Below are 23,406 nucleotides of genomic sequence, written 5' to 3' on the forward strand. Positions count from 1 at the left end.
CACTAGATTATCTCACATTTGGTGAGGGGCAACATCTGTCCCAATGTTACGTGCAAGTCATGGACACATGCTCATCCATGATGACAGTGCCACCGATTCAAGCCAAAAGTAGGGGAAAGATTAGAACAATGTAATGACTTTTCATAAAGTTAGATGTATTCAATTTAAAGGACTATTCTTCATTCTGAGCTTCTGTCCTTCTGACATGTTTGGTATTAAGTGTTCTTTTTGTGAAATAAATGGTTGAAACTTTTTTTACAAATGTAACTATTTAGCAAATGAAAAGGAAGATAGAGCAGAGAAACAAAAGAAATTGCAATCTTCCTGACATCGATGACTAGCTTTTAAGATCAGCTCTTCTCTGAACACCACCCCGTAACCATGCATAATCATTTTGTAAGCCAATAACTTTCCTTATTGTTTAAACCAATCCAAGTTGTATAGTTGCTATAACCTGGTACAAGACACAGGGAAAGGGACTTCCATTATTGGTTAAATTAATGAATGGTCTCAGCCAAGTTCTCCATGTGGCCTTTGAACACAGGCACAGTTTCCTGGCTTGTTTGGTTGGCAAAGTTGTGCACTAGTTACTTCCTTCTGTTTCCTTTTCTATGCCATCTTCCACCACTGGAGTTCCAGCAGAATTTCCTTGATATGTAACACACATCAGGTCTCTTATTACTTGAATAGTTTAGACAAGGTTGAAGTTCTAAGCACTGATCCAGAGTCCTTTCTCTTTTACCTTACTTGCCATCAATAGGATTCTCTTCTAACCACAGGCTTGGAGGCCATGGGTCTGTCACACAAGGTAGCAGAGACTGGCTGAACATAGCTATCAGGTTCTTCTCCTTTCTGGGCACACAGAGAAACTGTATTTCCATGTTCTCCTTTAGTTAGGAGTAGGTGTATAGTCAAGGTCTCCAAGAATATGGCTATAAGTCTAAGGCCTTCAACAAGTAGGTGTGTGTCCTCCACCCTCTTGGTCTCCTTCCACTGGCTGGATGCAGAAGACAGTGAGGCCCCAGGGGATAACCGAGCCACAAGATAGAAATAGGCTGGGTCCTTGAATCAGCTCATGGAAGAGAGCCACCTACCAACCTGAACCATGTGCCTTGGTTTGTTGTCTGGGTGAGAAATAAACTGTTAGATCTGAGCCATTATATGTTTGGGTTCTCACAGTTATGACAGTCAACAACATCCTAACTAATAAATCTGACGTGCTCACTATCCTTCTCTGCCCACAGGCTTAGTTTAAGCTGTTCTCTCTCGGTTCTGTGTTTCCTTGGAGAAGCAGCCTCTTTTATGCCCTGAGCCTCCTGTTTTTCCCCTCTTCTCTTCAGTTGTGGGCTAACACTTTCAAAGCAGCCCCCTCAATTCGATCAGCACACCCCGCATAGGAACTTGCCCAGAGGAAGTCCCCAACTAATGTGTCCTCTCCCTGCTCTGTGGGGCAGAGTTGAACCTCAGAGATCAGCCAGCAGACTTGCTGAGGCTCTCTCTTTACTTCTGGGTGTTCTTTCTCAAAAGCAAATGACGTTAAAGATCAGACAGGGTGGAAGAATTAAAAGCACCAGAGCAGTGGATTACAAAAGCCCATTCACGGTCCTGGACTGAGCTTTCTGCATCAGCATTGCCTGGGAAGAATTTTGTGAGACAGAGATGCATGGGCCTCACACTCAGAAGTTTTGATTTGATGTTTCTAAAATGGTTGACTAGGGTCTGTATTTTTAATGTATCTTTGAGACCCTGATGCATCAGCACTGTGCTAGACAATGGCATATCAGGGTGAGCAGCAGGGCTAGGAACACGAATAGCAAAGCATCCCATGATGGTCAGTAAGAGCACAGTGGGGAAGAGCTTGCGATTTGAAGTCACACTTAAGTTTGAATCCAGGCTCTACCACTAACAAGTTACATGACTGGTAAACTTCCTTAATGTCTCTGAACAGCCCTGAATTATTAAGTGGGTTTTATAATGCCTCAAAACTTACATGAAATAATGACTATAAAGTCCCTGGCATAAAGAGCAAAATAAATAGTAGGTATATAGGGGTGTGTGGCTGTGTGTGTGAGAGAGAGACACAAGTCTGTCCATAAAGAAATGACAGGTGTGACAGCTTCCATACCCAGGAAGAAGAGGATCTGGAAGAACACGGCTTGTTTGGCATCTTCTCCCTCTCAGGGATCTCCTGACAGTGAACTATTTGGGGGGCTGGTTTGGTCTGCTCTCACTACTAGAAACAGCCAGCAGAGAGAGCTATTTTGCACCTGTCTGAGATTTTGAATCTACCCAGAGTTGGGGTTTTCCCCTCCCTCCTTCCTTAAAGGAAAAGAAAGTGGAGCCAGCCCCCACCCCCCACCCCCACCCCCACCCCCGTTCTGTTCCCTGATCCCATAAAGCTTCCTCGTGCAGACCAGGCATAGGGCAGTCTCAGCATCCCCTGAGTACAAAGTAGGCCCTATTAAGGGCAGTTGGCCTCCTACCCTCTGCTCTTCCCAGGGCGGGGCCCTCCGGCTTCCCTGCTTCTGGAAAAAGCTCTTCCCATCACCCAGGACCTCAGACCCTTCTCCCTCCGGCCCATCCGTTCCCATGCTCATTCCCATGCTCGGCGCCAGGCCCTGCTTGACTGCAGGATCATCCTGGGCGCTCCACTTAACATCTGAGCGTCCATCTCCTAACGCGCACAGCATCAGTTAATTCGCAGGCTTCTCAGGAGGAATGACGAGATGATCCACGGGAAAGTGCTCACGATCGGCAAGCGCCACGCGAGCGTCCCGCATTAGTGTTAACATCTAGCAGGAAGCCTCAAGTCCCCGGGCTGGCATCACACAAGTCCCCTCCTTCTCTGCCAGCCTTGGCCCTTGTTCCTCCCCTCGGCAGAGGGCGAAGAAAGCTGAAGCATTCTTCTGCTCAATTTAATTCACATCCCGAGTCCCGGATGCTTATGAACACACCCGGAAGCCCAGCCGTCCGCTGAGTCTCCTCCACGCCACAGGGAACTGGGGCAGCCGGGTTTTGCTACAAGAAGATTCACACTTAGAGAAAGGGGACCGTCGGGTTAGGAAAGTGATCCTAGAAGACCCTACTAGGAGTTTCCCAAAGGGCTTTGAGCTTAAGGAGAAAATGTCACCTTGGTTCCAGGCCGGAGAAAAGAGCCATGAACCGCAGGTCAGCCCCCTCTTACTTCCAGAGCTGCACAAGCATGGGGAGAAAAGAACATCAGATGCCACTACGCCTCCGTTTCCTTGCCTGGAAAATACAGATAATCACAACCTGCTCTTCCCACTACTTCACAGGGGTTTTAGGAGGGTGATACCAAATTATTACAATCACGAAAATAATGTTTAGCACTTACCATATGCCAGACCCTGTTCTCAGTGTTTTACACTCAAATCCTCAGAACAATTCCATGTGAGAGGTACTATTATCCCCATCTTCTAGATAAGGAAACTAAGTATAAGGGAACTATCGTGCTGAATATACAGAATTTGAGTGACAGCCGCATAAGGTTCTCATGCCTGCCTCCCTCACACCTGGGGTGCTCTCCCTCCCCAGCCCAGGCAGTGGAATCTGGAAGCCCCCTGAGTGCCGGTAGGCTTCCCTTCAACCCCCCACCGTGCTGGGCCAAGGGCCCTACCCCGCAGACGGCTAGGCTTGATGATTTCTGAAGGGAAGCACTTATTTGTGACACTGGGAATTCTCAGAAATTATAATGAGGGCAAATCGGTTTTGATTCATTATATGTCAGGCACTGTGTTAAGCACTGAGCAGGCATTGTTGGCTTTTTTCTTTAACGGTCTTGTGAGGTTAGTGCTATTGATGTTGCCATTTTACATTTAAGGCTTAAAAAGCATAAGACTCCAGGGGCTCCTGGGTGGCTCAGTCATTAAGCGTCTGCCTTTGGCTCAGGTCATGATCCCAGGGTCCTGGGATCGAGCCCCACGTCGGGCTCCCTGCTCCGCGGGAAGCCTGCTTCTCCCTCTCCCACTCCTCCTGCTTGTGTTCCCTCTCTCGCTGTCTCTCTCTCTCTGTCAAATAAATAAATAAAATCCTTAAAAAAAAAAAATAAGACTCCAGAGCAGTGGTCAGCAAGCAATAGACCACGTGCCAGGCACCAGTTTTCGTAATTAAAGTTTTATTGGAACACAGTTGTGCCCATTCACGTAAGTATTGTTTATGTTTGCTTTTGCACTACAAACGGCAGAGTTGAGTAGTTACAAAAGGCACCTGGCAAGGCCTGCCAGCCTAAAGCATCACGGAATTATCATGTGGCCCTTTGAGAAAGTTTACAGATCCCTGCTTTGGAACCAAACTGCCTGCATTTCAATTCTGGCTCTGCCTCTTATCAGCTGTGCAACCTTGAACAAGTTATTTCACTTCTCCGGCCTCTGGCTTCCTCATCTATAAATTGGGGAGAATAATAGAATCTACGGCATAGGATTGCTGCGAGGCTTGCGTTAATACGCTGGTTTGTAAAGTACAGCCTCACAGACAACAGCATGTCCTCTGGGAACTAGAAATGCAAATTCTGCTTCACCTCACACTTACTAAATCAGAAAATTTGGGGGCCAGGCCCCGCAATCTGTGCTTTAACAAGCTCCCAGGTGATTCTGATGCCCGCTGAAGTCTGAGAACCCCTGACGCTGTATTGAAAGCAGTTCCCCCAGTAAGTTCAAAGGTTTGCTATTACGATTTACTTCAGACTGGTATTTAATCAACCTTTATGTGTTTTGTGGGTTTGTCTTGAAAATCAGCCTTAAATTCATAAGCTCTTAGTAGGAGGAATAGCATTTGACTTTTCTTTTGTATCCACCTAGTACCAAGCACACTTTAGGTGCTTATTCAACACTATTTGATTGGTTGAACAATTTCTAAAAATGGGGTTGTTTTCCTGGGATCTATGAAGCAGAAGTGGCCTGGAGTACGTGGGTGGGCCTCAGCAAATCTTTGTGTCTCCTGACATGCGCAAATGTTTGCATGGACGGGTCTGCATTTTTCTCTATAGATGCCCCAATATTTTCAGCACAGTCTCAAAGACTCCCCAGCATTTTAAATAGCACTGCTCCAGAACACAAGCAGCCACAGGTTAAGGTAAAGGACTGTAAGTGCCATCATACTGGAACAGGAAGCCCTAGGAACTTACCCTTTCCATGGAGCACGGGAGGAGCCTGAATGCAAAAATGATCTCCTCTGTCCTTTCTCTATTTCCCCTTCTCTGCCCCTACCCCAGCCATCTCTGCCCTCCTCCTGGATTCTCTTTCTTCCCGAAATACTGCTTCTCCTCTTCCAGCTGCTAAAGAAAGTGGGGTAGACAACTCTGCATCACATCATGGAGATGGCTGTTTAATTTGAGATGAGTGTTATGTTCCTCATTGCTCAGGGCCCCCTTTGATCCACCAACATTTGCTTCTTTTATCCCCATACAGAGCATACATTAGTGCCCTGAATGCTTCCTGGTTTTGCTGTCTTTTAGAGGCCATCAGAGATTGTTTATTTGGGAAAGCAGATGGATATCTTGTTTAATGTCAAAATAATTATTATTTGGTTGGTCTGACAGTTTATTTACGCTTTCAATGTTTTTATGTTTACATCGAAAGAGCATTGCTAAAATTATATTTTATCTGTTAAAGTAAACAGGATATGATGACCTTTTTAACCAATTTTTCTAAGGAGTTGGTTTATTAAAATGGTTAGAAGATAACGGAACCAATTGGGAATGGTCACTCGCGTTGAAATGTACAGCTGCATGCTTTCTATTTGTACAAAAGCAGGAAAGAAGCAGTAAACAATGCTTTAAAGAAGGTGCAGTATAATGCAGTGGTTAAGAATAGACTTTAGCGGGCGCCTGGGTGGCTCAGTCGGTTAAGCGACTGCCTTCGGCTCAGGTCATGATCCTGGAGTCCCTGGATCGAGTCCCGCATCGGGCTCCCTGCTTGGCGGGGAGCCTGCTTCTCCCTCTGACCCTCCCCCCTCTCATGTGCTCTCTCCCGCTCATTCTCTCTGTCTCAAATAAATAAATAAAATCTTTAAAAAAAAAAAAAAAAAGAATAGACTTTAGCTCCGGTTTCAAATCCCAGTGAATAATCCCAGAGATAATGTGCCCACTGTTTCTCTTTTCAATGAATCACCATAAGCTAGTTCATCTACCTGGAAGAGTTTCTCCAGGCCACACACCTTTATCATTTGCATTTAGCAACTTTTATTGGTAAACTAGTTCTCTGGTTTACCAAAGAAGTACAGGGAAGAAAGCTCTCCTGGCAGGTTGCTCCCACTAAGGTACTTGGGAAGAGCCATAGGGAATGGGGATTAACCAGCTCAGCCTCCGCTGGGAGCTCTTCTGGTTATTTTGACTTTCCTCTTGTGCATTTTATTAGTTCTTTATTTTTCATAGGACTGCAGCCTTCTATCACCATAAACATGTATTACTCCATGCTAATTCATTAATGTAGTCAATTCAGATTGTTTCTAGTTGCTTTTCAGTTGTTTTGCTAGCTATTTGGTAGAATACATGTATTGGTTTAACCTCAGATCTGCTTTCTCAAATTCAAGTTACTTTCCCCAGTTTACTGTGGCTCATAGAGACTCCTCTTTCTTTAGGATGTCATTTCTTAAAAGCACTTCTCTATACCCTGGGAGGAATGAATTCAGAAATGGTTGTATTTGTATGGTAGGTTGCCAGGTTTGGAGTTTGTTCCAAGTCTGTGAAGCCTTTGGATTTCCCTCTCTGCCATGGAGAGATGGGTAAGGTGATTAGAATCAGGACTGGAAAAAAAGGCTGCCTGAGCCCATTATATCCCAGAAAGTAAGACATAGCGGGGCTAGCTTCTTGATTTCCCCAAAGTTCCCTGGCAGGAGTCCAAGGGCCCCACAAAACACATGCCCTGTCTTGCACAAATTCTATGGCATTCTTGGCCCACATGGCAAGGGATACACAACCCTATTGTGGTGTAAATTCCTTGCATGTATCTGGCATTAAAGATCTGACAAAACTTATGTCTTATTATTATTGCAACACCAGAGATTTCAAAAATATCAACATTCAAAAGACTGACTAAGCTAGGCATGACACTAGGCTACAATTTGTCAATCACTAATGACATTAGGGCAGAAGTGTCACAGTGGACTATAATCCTGTGTGATAGAAATAGATTCTTAGACCTAGAAAGGACCGTAAGATGCCATTGAGGCCTCTTCTGATATTAAAAACCTTAGAGAACTACATCAATTGACAAAAAGGTTCAAAAAGTGTAGGATATAGAGGCACCTGGGTGGCTCAGTTGGTTAAGCGTCTGCCTTTGGCTCAGGTCATGATCCCAGAGTTCACTGGGCTCAAGCCTCCTCAGCAGGGAGCCTGCTTTTTCCTCTACCTCCTTCTCCCTCTGCCTGCTGCTTCCCCTGCTTGTGCACATGCTCGCTCTCTCTCTGTGTCAAATAAAATAAATCTTTTTTTAGAAACAAGTGTAGGATGTGGCAAAATGGAAGTACACTGCTGATAGGTGCATAAGGCAGTCCAAACATGTTGGAGAGCAATCTGGTAAAAATCTAGAAAACCTCGTGATCCATATATTTCATTTCTAATAAGTATATCTTAGGGGAAAATCTCACATAAATTCCCAAAGAGACATGTAAAAAGATGCTCACTGCAGATTGGTTTTAACAGCCAAATACTGGAAACAACCTAATTCACTAAGAGAGAGAGAAATCAGGATATGTGCATACAATATGCCACTATACAGTAGTAAAATAAACTGAACAGTGTGTATCAAGGAGAATAAATATTGGAAATAATGCTGAGTCCAAAAAGCAAATTGCTGAAAGATGTGTGTACAGTATGATGTCATTTATGTGGAAGTTAAGCTCTATACACATGCATGCATACCCAGGAAAAGGATAAGTATAGAGAAAGGAAGAATAGACATTTCACACAAATGCTATATCTGAAGAGGGGAACTAAGTCAAAGGGGAACAAAAAGAGATTTCAACTGCATCTGCAAAAACTTATGGCTTAAAAAAAATACATCTGAAGCAAATACAGCAAATGCTACTGGAATAGACACATGGATATGTTGGGTTTTTTTTTTTAATTGTGTGTTTGAATTTCTTTAATTCCCTGAACTTTTTGTACATATACCCTCTTCTGTGGCTCTCCTAATGCAGCCAGCAGGTCAGTTGGCCTTTCCTTTGCATTCCATTGCCATATAGACTCCTTTGTGATATTAACATTTTTCATCCTCCAGTCCTGGTGTAGCTTGGATTTCGGAAGAAATACTTTTTTCCTAATAAGTACTTTCTACACTGACATCCACTTGTTTAGAGAACCGAAAGTTATTCCCAAGATAAATTAAATCATCAATATCCAGAAAGAACCGCTCCTCTGCCAACGGATCTCATTCCTCTCACGTATTTTCACCCTCCACATGGATGCCCTGACACCTCTCCATCTAATTTCATTAGTGAATTTATGAAGGAGCTGTTGGTTTCTCCATCTAGATCATTAACAACTCTGTCAAGTGTTTCCATCTCTTGGTTCCACCTAAGCTTGAGGAGAGAACTTCCTCTTAGTACAGACACTAAATTTGCCAAAATAGTTGTGTAGTACTGTCTCCCACTCACCCCACCTGTGCCTTCTCCAGGTTAAAATGAAAACATAAAGAATAGATTGCACAATGAAAAATGTAGCTTTGTTACCCTGGCTTACTCCAACCATGCCCTCACATCTTCTTTGTAGTCAACTCCAACTTCAAGAAACTTAACCTCTAATTCAAAACATCAGGTCAAGGTTAGCTGGATAAAAAAACCAACATTCACATTTTCTGTATAAAACCTTTCAGGACACTAAATAGGAGAGAAAGGAAATAGAGAAATGGGTACAACGCTGCTAAATAGACAGAAATGAGGAAGCTTAGTGCTTGAGATGTTTACAAGTACCCATCCTTTTCTATTTTCCAGTCCCTCCAAGAAGAATTAATGAGCATGTTAAAAATTATAGGTGGGGGGAATCTGGAGTATAATGAATAATCTTAAAAGCATAGGTCGGTTAAAAGAGGGTAAGGTCAAAATTTTTGAATTAAAAACAAACCCTATTTCTGTTATATGCCTCCATAATTTTATAAGCATGCTTTCATTCATGATAAATTATTATTATTGTGGAGCAGATGGATGAATCTCAATCATTATACTATAATGGAAGATTAAACATTTTCTTAACTTCTATTCATCAAATTAAGTCTTCATACAACAAAGGACAATGTATCAATGTTATCATTAGGGCTTTTTTAATATAACTTTAGCGTGAAGCATAATAAGACATGATTAATGTACTGACAGAAGTAAATACTAAACAACATACATTAGTCTAGATTAGAATCGCTTTTTTGGTTCTCTTATTTTGTGGCTTCTCAGTCCTCTGAATTTTGTCAAAGAGAAACAACCGTCAAAATCATTCAATCCTTTTTGTTAGGTGTTCCTTTTCAGCCACATCTTTACTTGTGAAATGTTACCTACTCCCTAAAGCTGTGCGGGGTCAAGGGAAAAGGGTTTCTGGGGGGGGGAAAATAAGACAGGTTTCTCATTTGGTTGAGTTTTAGGTCACGTTTAACAGACAGGAAGGTCTGGGAGGGACGGAGAGAAATCTCATGACTTATAGCCCTTCTGGTCTACCACACCCAACATGCAAGATTACCCAAACTACTCCAGATCCAAAAACATATCAAGTCTTTACAACATCGTAGAAGGTAGTTTCACAGTCTCCCACAAGAATGTATTTCAACACTTTGCATTTTATGAAGCACTCATTTGTAGAGATGGAGTTAAAGAGCGGACAGCAGTAAAACACTAGGTAGTGCGGCAAAGAGCACTGACCTTGGACTCATAGGACCCAAGGTCAAAACCCTAATCTTCCACTCTGTAGACCAGAGGGCCTCCCCCATGCTGTTTAGTCCTTTTTTTTTTTTCTTTTACTGATAACATTTATTGCCTTCTCTAACCCGATGCACATTAAACATCTTGCATCTAACACCTCAGTTTACTCATTAGGAAACTCCCCACTATATAGGTGTTATTATCCCCTCTTATACCTAGTATTATTATCCTTGTTAATTCATAAAGAACTGGAATGCAATAAAATGGGAAGGCTCCAAGAAAAAATTGCAAGACTAGTTAACAAGCTTCATAATAGTTCAATAAAATATCAATAATTAAATATTTGATAACACAATAAACAGCATCAACTGTCAAATAGTATATTGTCAGCACACTGTTTATTTGGCATGGTGACCCCCAGTTGGAATATGTGTTATAATGTTTAACATGAAAATAAATTTCCATAGGAAATTGTCCCATCAACCCCACAACATTTTTGGAGGTAGTTTTTTCCATCAATAAAGCATAACAAAGCAGGGTGCTAAGTTTGAGGGAGAAAAACAATGCTCCAAAGATGCTGTACAAAGTAGAATACCAGCAAGACCAATTAATGACCCTGTGCTTACTTCACCTTCCAGAGACAACCTTGTCCCACGCAACAAGACATAGCTCAGCCCTTCAAGAACTAATGTAAGAAAGTTAGCAGGATGTTGTTGTTCAAATACATGCAATACTGGAATCATTACTCTAACCTCTGATACCCAAATAACCATGATATACATGAATCTCTTTTTGATAATGATCCAGAAGCCATGTCAGATCTTGGGGCACCCTGAGTCCTCATTTCCCACATTAATTATCATTAAACAGAACTTTGACTTCAGAAACTATATAAACAGAGGCAGAATTTTGTTTTCTTAAAGATTTATTTACTTATAGAGATGGAGTGAATGGGGGAGGGAGAGGGAGAGAATCTTTAAGCAGACTCTCTGCTGACTGTGGAGCCCAAGGTGGGGCTTGATCTCATGATCCATGGGATCATGACCCCAGCCGAAACCAAGAGTCAGCCACTTAACCGACTGAGCCACCGAGGTGCCCCACATTTTACTTTATAGTGAGAAGAAGAGATGACAAATTTTGGTCATAGATAAAATGCTATTGTGAAAAAAAAAAACAGCCAGATTCTGGAAGAAAGCAGGCGAGGAAACAGGGCACCAGGCAGAGGTGGGGATCATCACACATAACACGTAGTTTAGTGGGGAGGCCAGTGAGCAAACTTGTTGTCAAAGAAATATGAAAATTGTTAACTGAAAGAATCTGGTTACAAAACAATCTGTATAATATGATCCCTTCTGTTAAAAACACACACATACATATACACGTTCATGTGTTGACCTGGAAGTACATCTGATTAAGGTGGAAACCAGGGTAACCCCTGGGTGGTGAGAACATGCTTCCATTTTCTTATTTTTATCTGTATTTTCTAATTTTCTCCAATGCACAAGCACCGATTTTATAATAATTGAAGATTACACTGAAGTGATTATTTACTTGAAATGGATTACTTTCTCTACACATTTCATAGTCTCAGTTCACCGCTTCCCCCTTTGTCTTTCCAACACGGTCTCAACCACAGGGTGAGACTAGCATTTTCCTTTCAGTTTGGCTGTTGAAGGGGATCCCTGCTGAAGACTGTGCTGGAGGGCTGTGATTGTCCCATCTCTTCCCTGGCCCCCCAACACACACACACACACACACACACACACACACACACTTCTAACTCGGACCTGAGATGGATTTTAAGTTTCGCTCTTTATGAGCTCTGTGGCCCAGACAAATGAATGAACTTCTGCTCAGATTCTTCAACTGGGAAACATGGCTGATAATACATAAGGTGGGTTGTATGAATTAAGTAAGAAAACGCGTGTGAAAACATGGCCCCCAATACTATAGTGCTTATGTCATTTCATTTTTAGCAGACCCTTCTCTGCTATATTACTTAAGTACTTTAATGTGGCAGTTACGTGAGGAAATGATTGCCCGTGGCTGCTGACAGGTTGAACTGCGAGTCTCCAGGACTATAGGAGCTGACGCCTAAGTATGATTTTTCACCTACAAAAACCACTGAAGCAGTTAGAGAAAAGGAAGCTGCAGTTATCCACTTTCTTATTGTCAGGAAATGGAAAATGGTTTCCTGATAATCTAACAAGAATAGAGATAGGGAAGGAGATGAGAATAAAATGCCATTATCTCTGTTCACAAGGAGAGAGAGAAACTCAGAAAGGTCCCGGCATTACCCTCACAGATTAGAGATGCTTGAAGAGATGATTGGAGAGCTCATTCTAATCTGATGTCAGGAATCTACTGCTGTCATAAGCTGTCCCAGCCCTTTTCTGTCACCTCCAAAAGTGTTCACCATATCTGTGACAGACTTGCCAAGAATATGACTTGCATAAAGAAAGTGAGAGAGAAGACACTTTGCTAGTTACTGGCCAAATGAAAGACTTGGGAAAAGAGATAAGTCTAAATGGATTTTTTTGTGAAATACTCTAGCATATGCAATGTAAATCACATCTTCAGTCTCTCCTATGAAACCTTCAGTAAAATTTTCACAGGATGCTTTGGTGAAATGGATCCTTTATGATCAATTTAAGGAAATGCTGATTCCTGCCTTGAGTTGTCATGGGGTCATTATGGAGACCTGCCTTGGGGCCAGCCAGCATATAGCTCATTGTGCTGTGGGTGAGTCTGAGGCCCTGCCTAGTGCCTCAGTCAAACCCACCTTGGCAAATCCACACTGGTAGTGATGTGATGGGAACGCTTTCGTCACATGACTTTCATCATTGATTCAAGCCAGCAGGTAACCTATTCAGTGATGCTACACAGAAACTGTCAAACTCCACCACCCATCCAGTCCGATGTGTCCCCCAGACCACACACCTTGAACCTGAGACCTCCTGGTTCCATTCTTGCCCTTCTGCAACTGATCCATCATTACCTCCAGAACATACCATTCCTGAGGGACCCTGTGAGCATTTTATTAAATAATACTGCCTAATCATTTGGAAATTAATTCTCCCATTGCCTTTTTTTTTTTTTTAATTTCAAGACTATCACTTACTGCTCCAAACAATGCTTCTTGGGTTTCAACAGAATCCCATCTCTTTTCATGTAAATTCTAAGAGTTCACAACATTCTTCAGAACTGAATTAAGTTCCATAATTGGACTGAGCTAGCATGGGGATCAGGATTTGGTGCAACAAACCAGAACTGTTCCAAGTTTTTCAAAGAGATTTAATACAAGGAATTGGGTTGTTTCAAGCACTGGAAAGGTTCAAAGGGTAAAAGTCAGGGAGCCTCTATTAGACTGAGTCACAAGTACCTGACACCATCAACATGATACAAAGGTGTTTCAGCTACTGGGGCTGCCATGCTACCCAAGTCTTCACTCCCAGGAAATGAGCATCCCACAGCAGAACATGGAGTCTAACCATTGCCTTCACTTGGCACTGGTAGAACTTTTGTCCTCCACTATAGGGAGATAGCTGCCACCTAATGTCTGCCTTCCAAATTGCATGTAAGTCCACTTGGAAGGCTGAACATAACTCACATGCAGAATCCTAGCTGCAATGCAACCTAAGAGATATAGCTTTTAGCTTTCCAGCTTCTTCAAAGAGGAGGACAGCTAGTGTAGAACATGGCTTTCAGTAAGATACAATCCAACAAACTGCTGCGTTTTTCACTCAGTAAGAGATTTAATATAGGGAATTAGATTCTTTCAAACAATAAAACATAAAGTATATTTCATTCCACCAAATATGAAATATAATTATTGAAGCTAGGTTATGGGTAGATGGGGAGTTATTCTACTCTGTACTTCCACATGTGTTGGGAAGTTGGTTTTCTTCTTTGTCCTAAGTGTGTACTGGTGATTCCCCATTTGCCCCCAATTCAGATCCACTCTCTTCCCTTCTCCACCCAGCTCTCTGCTTCAGGAAGCTGGCTTTTCTGGATGACATCACTTGGGTTCCCTTGATAGTTCTAGCTAGATCTGACCAATTTGAGTTTCCTACAAAAGGTCAGAGGGTGTAAGAAGAAGGAGTCCAGGTATTTCTTTTTCTCTCCCTCCTTCCTCTGAGTCACTTAGTTGACAGTGGCTGTGCCCTCTACTATAATAGCTCTTGCCCAGTGGTCCCTCTGTTGAGGCTCTGACTTTTAGTGGGCTCTTGTAACACTGTGTCCTCCCTGTGATGACAGGGGACAATGGCTTCCTACTGTTGCTGGTGTCTGGGGCCTCAGCATCCTCTGTTGCTTCCCTTATCCCTATCCACATATCTGGAATTTGTCTTCTCATTAAAAACCATTTGAACCCTCTAACTGGAGCTTTTCTGCCCCTCCAGCTCCCCTTAAGACTCTCCTCTCATCTCAGGTACAGCTCACCATATCCACAGGGCCCATACATCCTCCTGCTCTTAACTTTTCCCTCCCCTGTCAATACCCACACTACCAAGCCTTTGTGCCTTCTGCTCAGGATCTTGCATTATGCAAATAATTTATAAATTAATTGGTAGCATAATGTTTTTTCCAAGATAACCTTTCTCAATTTTAAGAGAAGTCATATGGTATAATGCAGAAATATCAATATTATGATAAACATTTCAGGCAAAAGTTGGGAACATATTTGGAGGAGATCAGTCTCTAGAGCCTGGAACCTGTAAAGAGGTATGTCTATTTGTCCAGAAGACTGGTCCTAAATAAGTGATAAAATTTGATTTGGTATTAGAAAAACAGAGAGCAAGTCGCTTAATGACAGATTTTTTTTTTTTTAAAGATTTTATTTATTTGACAGAGAGAGACACAGCGAGAGAGGGAACACAAGCAGGGGGAGTGGGGGAGGGAGAAGCAGGCTTCCCGCCAAGCAGGGAGCCCAATGCGGGGCTCGATCCCAGGACCCTGGGATCATGACCTGAGCCAAAGGCAGACGCTTAACGACTGAGCCACCCAGGTGCCCCCAGAGATTTTTTTTTCTTGTTCTTGGTTCTTTCTCCAGCACCTGCCACGGCATCTGATACTTGGTAAAAATTGCATGCATATTTAAGCGAAGGAATCAATGAGTAACCATGCAGGAGTCTGCTTGATTCTTTGTCTCTCAGCCTCCTCATCACCCCCACACTTGGGATTTTCTGGGGCACCATTTTTTCATTGTCCATCAACACAAAACCCACATTTGACCCTTGGAATTCTCACGGTGCTCTTGGATGAGTCTCTTCCCCATCTAGGTCTTAGAGCCCTCATTGGCAGAAAGGCCAGGGTCAGAGACCATCCACATTAATGATTAAACAATATTAAAAATGCTTTTACCATATTTTTTATTTGGTGGGTGCTCTTGCTTTGTTTGATTTTATCAGGTTGATTGCTTTAGTAAACTACGTGTTTGGTTTTTGGCATGAATATGGCATTTTGAGAAGCATATGTTCCTAAGATAATGTCTCACTTGTGTTGACATTAACCACTTTATAGGAATTGCCTGAGGCACCCTGCCCATGCACAAGTTTATCTTTCAGAAAAGTTTACCCAAAATGTGCATAAGAGTACACAAGGGAAGGCCAGCCTAAATTAGAAGCCATTTTTTTAAGCGGGGAACAAAATGCCTCACTGAAAAAACACCCTAACCAGCATCATGGACCAGAATAGCAGTTCTCAAAAACTGAGAGGCAGAGTACATTCTATAACCATAAACACCTGCCAAGACGGAGCAAAAATCCAAAACCTGAGCTTTTCAGAGTACATTGCAGTTTCTGAAAAGATAAACCAAATTTGGGAAACTATTAAAACTTAGATTAGAATATTTCCCTTTTACCATCAACTTTGTCATAAGTAATGAAAATCCTCAGGCATCTTTCACTAGCAGTAAACAATCCATTCTCAAATAGTAGAAATATTGACATGCAAACCAATGCTATTAAAGACTGGGTTAATGCTATTAAAGACTACCTTGGCTCAAAAAATACAGGCATATTAAAGCTGAGAGAATAAAGTCCATATCCCCATAATAACTTTCTTTCTAAACCAGATATAATTTGTGACTCAAAGCTAATGTATTGCATTTGAATCGTTATGGCTTCTTCTAAACTTTTTAAATAGTGCCCATTAAGTTGGGCAACAAACATAATATTAACCTCAGCCAAGCAGAGTTCTTACCTTCCTAATTGAAAGAGCTACCTCAGAAGTTATTGCTGAGTTGTGGCAAAATTAACTTGAGAATAGGAAAGTCAAAGGTAAAATACCATTCTTTTAGTAAGAGTTATGAGAATTCCTTTTGAGGAGGGAGCCATCTTGGTTGGGAAAGTTTGAGTAGGAGGCAGAAACAGTAATGCTTACTAACTCTGCTATGGTTTCCCTGTATTTCCTAGCCCCTCAAAATTGGTGGAACCAGGTGGGCCATCTTCTGGCCAATGGGCTTTGGAGGTGACATCATGTGTTGCTTTGAAGTAGAGGCATATAGGAGTGCTTACATGTTGAAATGGTGGAGTCTCTGTCAGCCTGAGTCCCTGAGTGGCTCTATGGAGCAGAGCTCCTTGATGACCCATATTGGACATCGACCAAAAATGGGGAAAGGGGCGCCTGGGTGGCTCAGTCGTTAAGCGTCTGCCTTTGGCTCAGGTCATGATCCCAGGGTCCTGGGATGGAGCCCTGCATCGGGCTCCCTGCTCGGCGGGAAGCCTGTTTCTCCCTCTCCCCCTGCTTGTGTTCCCTCTCTCTCTGTCTCTCTGTCTCTGTTTCTCTCTCTCTCTCTATCAAAATAAATAAATAAAATCTTTAAAAAAAAAAGGGGGGGAAAAAACTTTTGTTGTAGAAGCCGGTAAGATTTTAGAGTTAATATGTCACCTATCCTAATACAGATCAGAAGATCAAATCTCAAAAAACTTAAGTGTTCACAGAACTGATCTACATGAAGAATTTCCTTGTTTAAGAAAGGAAAAAGAAAGAGTAGTACAGGCAGGAAATGAAGAAAGGATGTGAGTTATACAATGAAATTTCCACCCTGTAACTTCTAAATCTTAAGTAAATGCTACAAAAACTCACAAAATACTTGTTGTGAATGGATTATCAGTAAAGCAACTCATATTTTCTCCAGAATAATGCAACAATAGAATGGAGGCAAGGTAATTACTCTCAGAAGCAGGATCACATCACTGGGCAGACTTATATAATTTTCATCCCATGAAATAGGGGAATTGAGGTCCTCCTATGTTAAACTCAAGGGTCAAGGAAGCTTAAGCTTTCTTGTTTTGTTTGGACTACTTCCTACAGTCATTGGAAAAGGTTTTTTACTCTAAAAAAAATACTTTTACTAGGTTCAGTAAAATCCAGGCAGGCTAGTTATATGATCATAGACTCTCAGAATCTCAAGATTGGAAAGAACATTAAAGGTCAGCTACTCTTACTCTTCCTATTCCCTCTTTCTAGGATAACCCCACCAGGTGGCTTCTGATCTCTGCTTGGACATCTCCAATGGCAGAAAATTCACTCTCTTTTAAAGCAGCCCATTCCACCTCTGCATTGCCTTGACAGTCTCTAATTCTCCCTTACATTGATTGAGCTAACATCTCCCTCCCTATAACTTTTACTGAGTGGTCCAAGTTCTACCTCTTGAGGCATATAAAATAAGTACGATGCCTCTTTCATAAAATAGGTCTTCAAATGCTTGAAGGCAAAAACAATCATGTCCTCTTCCCTCTGGAAGTTATTTTTGGAAAAGCATTACCCATATTTCCATCACTAAGCCTCAATGAGGTCTGTCCCTTTTTTTCTACTAATTACTCTGCCCTTCAGAAATGGGTTAGATGGCAGGAAAGGGGAATAAAAGGGAATACAGATCATGTTAATATCATGTTAATATCAACTGAAGACCTAATTAAGCAAGATTTCTTGTCTGCTCATTACCTCCTCATGAATCTCACCTCAAGAGACCCATTAAATGGGTGAGAACCAGAGTTGCCTTTTGAGTAAATCAAGTAAGAGCTGCCCTCGTGGTATAATTTGAGACTATGCCCAGAGCCCTCTGCCTCAAAATCCCAAACTCAACACAAAGCATTCAGCCGTTATTTCTTCTTTGGATAACTGGGGTTTCCCTGATTCATCACCACAATAACAATTTTGAAACATATCTCTCCCTGTAACACATTCACCAAGATAAGGCCACCCATTCTCATTTGTTAATGACACTCCAAAGAGTCAAAGTCAAAACTGATATGGCTGATGCTGTACATTTGGACGGGGCTGAGATGAAGAAACATTTCTCCTCCATACCTTTCTGACCTCCTTTATAACATGAGTCCCCAGTATGGAGGGCTCCACATGTCTTACTGAGTTTTCAAATGTCTCTTTCAGATTTTATTTTTAATCCCTAATTTCCATCACTCTGACTGAGCTGAATGATCCTAAGAAACAGACTTCTTGCTAACCCTTCTCCTCCAATCTCTAGGCATGTCTTTGTCCAAATTTGGGCTCCTCCTCCTTATGCAAATGAACTCTTAAAGATTAACTGACCAGGTCCTCTAGAGATGCCCACACAAGTCTGAATTCTATTGTACAAGTAGCTTAGGTTCAAGTTGAGAGTCAGGACTGCATATTTCTGGTTCTTAAAGGCTTTTAATTTGAAGAAGATGAAATGCATATATCATACTAAGGCAAAAGGATTCACAATAGGTTTGTTTTGCTGACAAAGCACTTGTTCAACATAGCCCGAGGGTAAATGCCAATACACCTTTAAAATGGAGTGGGGGAATTAGAAATAAATTTGAACATCCCTGACATAAAGCTTTTATCTCATATCCTGGCTCTTACCAGCTAAGTAACCAGGGGCAAGTTACGTAATCTCTTTGAGCCTTCATTTTCCTCATCCTGAAGTGGAGACAGTATCAATCCCATTCCCATTACCTCCAGTCCCTTCATTTAAGAAATACATGAGATAATATTTGTAACTAGTACAGTGTACAAAATAAGGAATCAACGAATGTTAGCTCTTCTCCTTGCCACCTCCCGCCCCCCCCGCCCCGCCCCCCCCCCACACTCTCTCTCTGCTTCTTTCCTTTTCCTTATCCAAGAAATATAGAGACCTGTAGCCTAAGAGGCTGGACCTGCAACTTCAGATGCAACAGAGGAAGTAGCCAACCTCGCCCAGGAACAACAAGGGATGGAGCAGGAATGAGATGATGGACAGTGTGAGCACCAGAATGAAATGTAAGGACACCAGGCTCCAAAGGAGTGACTGCAACCACAAACCATAGGTCAGTGCTCACAGGTGCTTGGTAGGGGAGGGAGGGTGGTTCATGATTTTTTTTCACCCAGATTGAATGAAACACTAATAAAACTTTTTTCCCCCAAAAAACTAAGTTTATATCTGTGCATGTAGTATATTTACTTGCCTTTTTATTTAAAGAAAGCCAGTATCTTTTACAAAATGTTAACAAAATAATAAGAATATTCAATAGTGAGAGAAACATGTAGCATTTTAGCGTGGCATCATACAAAACAACCCAACCTTAAATCAGAAGCACTTTATCTAAATGTATGTAGAAGCCAGCAAGTAATTATCCAATATGAATAGGAGAGGAAAAAGTTTTAATACCATACCTTCCTTATTTGCCATTCTCCCCAGTGCACCTTAAAAAAAAAGTAGACCTTTTTTTTTTTTTTTTTTTTTTTAAATAAATAAAGCCAGAAGCTTCCCCCTACCCACCTGCTCCCAAGTCTCTTGCTAGGGAAGAGCGAAGCATTAACTCAGAGGGGAGGCTGCCACCTACTGGACCATCACTAACATCCGTCAACATTTTCTGTGGGCTCTTCAAGGTCTCCCAGCTTAAAATCCTGACTTGGCCTGAAGCTGCTTTGTTAGTGACAGTGATAAAATCATAACCCAAGATACTACTATACAGAAACTTAAAAGCTACAGCATGAATTAATCATAGGACAACCTCTTGCAAACTTCACAGCAACACTTTTGCTTTAAGCCTGCAATCAGAGAGCCTGCATTTTCAAAGGGGGAGGGAAAAAAAGCCCTTTCTCTCTGAATTTCTGTTGTTTTCTCTAAGGACAAAGTGCTTTAATAGTTGGTAAGTGCTGCTAATTGCTCCCTAGACAGCCCTAATCTGGCCATTTCCTCTCTGCCTTTTACTCTATAAATCCTTCAGAAGACTAATATATTGGTTTAGTATTCCTCAAAAGTACCCCCTTTGATTGGACTGGTTTCCATGTTTACAAATAGTTTCTCTACACCCACCATTTGAAAGAGCCTATGGTTAGAAAATCTTTTATTACTGATGCTCAGACCAACTCTAGGCTTATCACATCCCCAAGATCAACCACCAAACCCTCTCCTTTTTCTTTTTTTCTTTTTTTCTCTCTCTCTTTTTTTGAGAACACACCACCTTGAACTCAAAACAAGCAGAAAATCTGAGTTTTCTGCCTCCAACCAGTTCTATGCCTTGGGACAAATCACTGTGCCTCACATTCTTCATTCACGAAGTAGGAAAAAGAAACCTACTCTAATAATAATAATGGCTACACTTGATAGGTACACAGCTCACAGCTCAGTCACAATGGAGCACTTTCTCCTAGAACCCCGCCCATGAGGTAAGAATCATCACCCTAAAGAAGAGCGTGATTACCAAGGTCAACCATGGAGTAGAGGAGGTAGAATTCACACTCAGAGCTTCCAATCTGTGAGGACGATTCCTGCTCGCTCCTGCGATTGTTCTTGAGCAAGAGCGGGACTCAGATAAGTGAATGCACTCAATAAGGGTAAAGGTATATGCAAATTCACATTCCAGAAAGAACAAATACTATCCTTTGAGCCGATAACTTGGAAAAACTGGCCCCCGACAAAGACTTAGTACTCTAAGATGAAAAAATATTTGCCTGTAAGACCAGGCAAGCAAGATGGGTGGAAGGACGGACAGGTAGATAGATGGACAGATCGATTAGAAAGAGCTCTTCTGTTTATGACTCCTCTTTCAGAAAGTTTGCCAGTTATTCAAAAGGAACATTATTCTAGTTCTTTTTCATTTCCGGCTTTTTTCCCCTGCATGTTTGCAGATTGCTTAATTACTTCATTGGGCTTTGGAACTCATACATTACAGATACATGATCATCCAAGTCATTACCTGCATATTTTCCCATTAAGAATAATTATAGCTCTTACCACCACTGCCCATGTACTTATGTCCTGCAGGCCTGGGCACACTGAAGTAATCATCTTTTGAAAATGATCTTGATGGGCGGGTGTTGTGTGCACAATCAGTAATAAGCAAGATGAGGTGGGAAGACTTCCATCTCTTCCATTATTGAGTGGCTCAAAAATCACATTCCCCTTATGTCATCACAGTGCCATGCAGGACACTGGGCTGGTTTACATTCTCCTGAAAAGTGAGTTAGCACTAAATGCAGAGTCAAGACCCAGGGGATGCTGGATTGTATCTGCCTTTCCATGGATTATCTTTCTGAGCACGTACACATCACCCACTTCCTGGCTCAATTTCATTGTCTACAAAATGGGATTTATAAGATGCTTTAAAAACCTCCGATCATCAAATCTGAGATGGCACAGTCTTATTTAAGTGGCAAGATAGCTTTTTATACTGATTAAGAGCCCAAGTTGTGGCATAATGGCTCTTCCACTTTATCCACTCTATAACCTTGGGCATGTTACTTAACCTCTTGGAGCCTCAGTTTCTGCATCTGTAAAGAGAACACAGTGGTAGTCCGTGCCCCTTAGAGATTCGGTGAGAGCCCACTAGTAAAATGCTTCGCCCAGTTCAAGGGACAGGTGAAAGTCCTGTGAATGTTCGCTCTGACTATTATCCGCAGGTCCAAACCGAAAGAGTCTGGGGTCTGTTCAACAAAGCTCGGGCAACACATCTAAATTAAAAACAATAATTGCCTGCCAGATAATAGTCCGAAGACATTGTGAAGGGGTCACACATTATTTTGATCAGTGGATCATGAAGAGGTTCAATTTCAAAGGTAGGAGAGAGACAAGCTAGCAGATGTTTGAAAAAAATATTAAATTATAACCAAGAAAAAGCTGTTTAAATAAATGGTTAGTAAATAATCTACAACTGGTTTCTTGAAGAGCTCATCAATTATTCTTAAACTTTTTTTTAAAAAGTCTTTTATTTTCAATACAGCTGCAAAGTATTCACTGCTAAGTTTTTTAGATTTTAAAGACATACTGAAAAGCCTCCATTAAAATTGCCTTATTGCCACCTAGAAAAGGTTAATATTTTTGTAAATCATTCCACTAGCTCTCGCCCCTGGTCTCTCTCGTATTACACTCCCCATATCCAATAAATAATGTGGTTCTGTATACATCCTTCTCTACATATTGCTCTTTCTACTTAGCTATGTATTGTAAACAACTTTTTATATCACTTAATATTCTTTTCATTTTCTTAATGGTTAGGTGACTCTCTATTCAGTTAATGTAATTTATTTAACCAAGCCTCAGTTGTGGGTTATTTTGGTTTGTTCCCAAACGGTTGTCATGAACAACCATGTAGCTAAGTCTTTGGATAAATTTCTAGAAGTGTGCTTGCTAGATCAATGAAAATACACTTTTTTTAAACAGTTGTTTTTTAAATTCCCATATTTTTAACTTGATTTGTACATATAGACCATCATCTTTTTTTTTTTTTTTTTTTGGAAGTGTGAACACAGTCCTCCACCCCAAATTGTGCAGTTGAGTTTCCCACAGTTGGGGAAACTGCAGAGGTCAGCATCCCCTTTTTGCACTGGATAAGCCTTGCCCTCAGAAAACCACCTTCGTGATGATGGTATCGCTCCTGCCAGGTAAGTATGACACATCCTCATCTTAACTAGAATTTGGTGTCCCCACTGGAAAAAAGGTCTGTGTTTCTTCTGGGACAGACTGTCTTTGAAGCACATTCTGCTGACACTCCTCGGTGGTGCTGTAAGTAGCAAATGGCCAAGGGTTCTGAGCACAGTGTCTACCTGGGTCCCAATAGACTAAACATGTCATATTTATAAACTTCTTAACTGTGCTTCCCATAAGCTGGGGACAGCAGAAACTTGAGTGTCCCAGCCAACATGCCCAACTGAATATGATTATCTAAGTGTCTGGGTCTCTTGGTTTTCTGGGACACATTTGGAGTCACTGAGGTGAGTAGGCTGTTGTGTAAAGCTGTCTGTTCAGAAACTTCAACCACTTTTTTAAAGTGATTTGAAATATAAGCTCGTATGTGCACAGAATATCTCTAGAAGGATACACAAGCAACTGGGGACAATGTTTGCCTCCGGCTAGGGTAAGTGAAAGGGAACACAACTGGGTGAGAGATTTCCTTTACACTGGATTCTTTGCACAGTTCTAATTTCTTGCCATGTGCATGGCTTCAAAAAGAGACATTTTTAAGCAAGAAAGATTAAGCCCAAAAGAAACAAGTATGCATGTAGATGTTTTCTCTTGGTGAGCTACCAGATTAGTAAAACATAAGCCAAACAAGGTACTTGAATGATTTTACAAAA

The 23,406-nt window shown here is 41.6% G+C and overlaps 1 non-coding gene across 1 annotated transcript; it reads right to left on the minus strand.

Moving 5' to 3' along the window:
• Positions 1–22,562: 22,562 nt before the first annotated feature.
• On the minus strand, positions 22,563–22,721 carry LOC115943906 (U1 spliceosomal RNA). Its single transcript, XR_004078479.2, has one exon. It is a non-coding gene; the product is annotated as a U1 spliceosomal RNA (small nuclear RNA).
• Positions 22,722–23,406: the final 685 nt, after the last annotated feature.

This window comes from Leptonychotes weddellii, chromosome 3 (genome assembly GCF_054177405.1).
Source record: "Leptonychotes weddellii isolate Sample4059 chromosome 3, ASM5417740v2, whole genome shotgun sequence".
Taxonomy (NCBI): Eukaryota; Metazoa; Chordata; class Mammalia; order Carnivora; family Phocidae; genus Leptonychotes; species Leptonychotes weddellii.